The 3,972-nt window shown below is 37.1% G+C and overlaps 1 long non-coding RNA gene across 1 annotated transcript; it reads right to left on the reverse strand.

The window, feature by feature from the left end:
- Positions 1–20: 20 nt before the first annotated feature.
- Positions 21–3,962, reverse strand: LOC121813985. Its single transcript, XR_006054000.1, has 3 exons — positions 3,646–3,962; positions 2,473–2,571; positions 21–1,526 (listed from the first exon to the last, which is right to left on the reverse strand). It is a non-coding gene; the product is annotated as an uncharacterized LOC121813985 (long non-coding RNA).
- Positions 3,963–3,972: the final 10 nt, after the last annotated feature.

Here is a 3,972-nt window from a genome sequence, read left to right on the forward strand (position 1 = left end):
TGTGTTTTGGCGTTTTGTCTTTCGGGTGAACCAGTTTTTGTCTGAGTGTGTTGCTGCAGGTCTGGCAGGATTACAAGATCGATCATTGTCCTGTGACATAGGGTGTCCTGGTGCCATGTGCACTTATAGACACCCTTATTATCAAACATGGTGTTTGTTATGGACAAACTGTAAAGTTGCACAGAAGTCCAGTAAAAAAAACACTAGGGATCCCATAGGCTGTGTTGTAAGGGCGGCTTTTGCACCCAGGTAGGGTCACCGATGGCAAATTGGTCATTGGTCTTGGCAATTCAAAAGGCCCCCATGAGTAGATGAGTAAAGTACACATGCAAGATCCAAATATTTAATCCACCGAAGAGCTGTTCTCAGATCTCTTTGCATACTAACTTTATCTTTGAAATATCCAGTTTTGAGATCATGTATATTAAAGCCCCAAAACTAGATATTTGACAGATGTTATCTGTATACTAAATGTTTGAGATCCTAAAATATGCACACACCAGATACTTAACATACAGATCATTACTGCAGTAGTGAAAATTTCTGTCATATTGTACAATATCTAGAAAAAAAACCCTAATTTAGATTTGCATCTTGTGAACATGATTAGCAAAATCTTTTGTTAGTCATCTGAAACACCCAGATGGAATTATCACTAAGTCCCAGAAGACTTTAAATATGATTTGTGGCCATTTTGTTCTTCACAGAGATGTTTAACATATGGAGCTCTAATCAGCTTCAGGTGGTGTGATCCAGTCTGCCTGAGATGCTCATAAGTTTGTAGTTAATCAGACACTGAAACACTTCAACTCTCTATTTTCATCATAATCAATAAATGAAATAATAAAAAAATAGCAATAAATGGGTTTCTGCATGTTTGCTGTAAAAAGTCAAGAGTTATTCAATGAAAAATGGAACATTTTTTGCCACGTCATCTGCTGCCAACTGGTTTCTCATTGAGTGCAGAAATGAAAAAAGATCAAATTCTTTAGTTTCAAACACACACACATGCACACATCCTGTAGTGATGCTTTTCTGTGCATCCTACAGCCACTGAATAATGCTCCTGCTGTTTTTAGTCTGCACTTGTGGTTTAATTTTCATCGTTTTCTGCACTATCGGTTAACCACATGCAGACTGTAACAAATCAAATTTTCCATGTGTGACCTTTATGCAACCCACAGAACCACGTGTGAAAAGCAAGTAAAATCAAAAGTTTATTGATCCATCCTAAAATACAACAAACATAAATAAAATATAAATAACACAAAAGTTACTAAGGACATAAATCATATGAGCCTATTTAAATAATTGTCACATATATTACAGAAAAAAAACTCTTTTAAAATCCCTGTTAAAAAGGGTGTGACTTTTGGGTCTTATTCAGTCATAAAAAGACATAAAACAAACATCTGTATCAACGAGTGAATGTGGTCTCCTCTGAGGTGGAGAGCTGACAATATAGAGACCAGAAGCTGGATGTCAGTGGTTGGATTGGTGGACTGAAGAGTCGATCACATCTCATTCTGGTTTAAGGTGTGAACACAAAAACACACAGTTCAAAAAACAGGAAACATGAATACAAGCTCTGTGGTTTAATCAAAACTTTCATCTTCAACTCCCCTGCATCACACAGTCCCAGTTCAGATAAGTGAAAACTGACTGCACTGGGAACCAACCTGCATTTGCAAAAAAAAAAAAAAAAACCTCCAGTAGATGTTTTCTGGCTGTTTCGTTGTACAGTGTATAATTTAACTTGTCTCTTTCACATCTCGTTCACTGACAGCAGGTTCATGCGGAAGTACAAGGGTGTACACGATTTCCATGATATACTACAAGGACGTGTACTAAGGGAACTGAAACACATTTTTCTTTTTTGTTGATTCTCAAAATTTTGGTCCAGTTTTTCCACATTTTGATTGTAAACTTGGTGAAGTCTAATAATGGTTTCCACTGTGGAGGACAGGCATAGATACTCCTTTTTTATTTTACTTTGTACTTATAGCTAAAAAAATAAGACATTTGTTATGTTATACTGGGCTTTGTGCAACTGAGTTAATCCTCAGCCTGAAACTAAACGATTTAGCATTACTCTTTCAAGGTTTCTGGCTACCCTTCAAAAACAAACGGTCAGAACAGCAACTGGGTGGGCAGTTTTGCCTGAGATTCCACATTAGGCGTATCTCAATTTAATGATGTCACACAGATCAAAGGGTAGAAAAAACAGTGTAAAATTCAGTCCAAGCTTTTGTCTCATACTGTATTACTTGGCACATCAACTTAACTAATTATTTCAAACTTTGTTCATGTTTAATATAATCATCCACCGCGGGAACAAGAGAGATTTAGGGACTAAATCTAAATGGAAACCTGAGAGATTTTAGTTCTGTTTCTGTTATGAAGGATATTCTTTAAGACAAAATTTAGAATATTTTTCTCTTTGTTCAACGTTAAAATAAAGAGCAGCTTTACCTGTGGTCTTCTTTGGTCTGACACCTATTTGTCCATATTTGCCATCTTTAGTTCTCACTGTTGAGTAGACCACAGCTGGGTCACTTTCTCGAGGCACAACTGCAAGAGTATTTAAAAAAAAATGATTCCACTCCATGTGGAAGCAGATTTTTAAGTGACACATTTTCGAAACTGGGGCATCCTTTCAGAGGGTTTTTCCCACCACTTCTCAATACCTTTGCTTTAAAACAACAATCAACCAGAAAGAACTGGTAGGTATCTCTGTGTAAAGGAAGATGGATATCTTTGATGCTATCTTCTTTTGATGTAAGCTGGTGCACTGCACCACAGAGCACAAAGCAAAGGTTTTCTCATGAACACTACTGTCAGCCAACCCATGACAGACTGCGGTGAAATGTCTCAGTCAGAATGCAGTTAACTGGAGTCAGCAACAGGAAGCTGCTGCTGTGGTTTTACATGAGTAACTTCAATGAGGTCAAAAATGTAGACATTTTATATAATTCAGTCTGTCACTTTTTACGTGTTAAACTAATAGATAAATAGTTAGATAGGCATCTAACTAATGGGCGCCTCCTATGTAAGTTGGAGGAATGTGTCCAAGAACCTGCTTACCCAGAAAAAAGGAGGGAAGTGTATGTTTGCGTACACCTCTGCTTTTCTACAACTACAATAAAATGGATGGAAGGATGGATACAAATACTTTTTGTGCATCAAGCAGGTAAAACATCTAGTGTTTGCAGCTGTTCACTGGAACTCTCAATATAAGGTTAAGAGAGATGTTGATGAAGAAATGAACCATCATCAGGATGAACAGGAAACCAAAGTTTTTAGAGTGGCCAGTCTGGTACATTACTAAAAACAAGGAAATCCCTGGCCTTCTCAGCAATATCTAAAAGCCCCGAAAGACCACAGAAGACAACTAAATTATTCATTTGTAATATAATGTGAGAATATCCTCATCTGACCATAAAACCTGGTCACTGCAGAATTACTTTAAAATTTGAGGTAGCTCTATAAATTCTTTACCTTTGTTACACTGACAACAAGCCATATGTTTCCTGCTTCAGCAGCCGGAACAGGAAACATATTCAACAATGCATCACAGCAAACACAGTGATGTTTTCGGCTACAGCCACCATCACCCCGAGTTACTGAAAACAAGCAAAAATTTACCTCCGCTTTGTTTGATTGGTTGTTGCCGACGATGTGATATTTTCATTTCACTGTATGTGATATCGTCTGTGACGTCATTCGTGCCTTTATCTGTTGACATAGTCAATATTTAACATTAAAATTATTTAATCTAAAAAGTCTATGGTGATCTGGAGTCAGCGACAGGAAACGGCTGCTGTGGTTTAACATGCAGAACTTAAAAAACACAAAAAATCTGATTGTTGAGTGAGTGTAAGATATTAGTTAAGCCTAAAAGTAGCTCAAATAAATCTGCAGACAGACCATGTTTTAAACTATTTAAACACATCAGGGTGTCTTAAATGGCAG

The sequence above is a fragment of the Haplochromis burtoni genome, unplaced genomic scaffold (genome assembly GCF_018398535.1).
Source record: "Haplochromis burtoni strain Fernald_Lab_line unplaced genomic scaffold, NCSU_Asbu1 Contig_4423, whole genome shotgun sequence".
NCBI lineage: Eukaryota > Metazoa > Chordata > Actinopteri > Cichliformes > Cichlidae > Haplochromis > Haplochromis burtoni.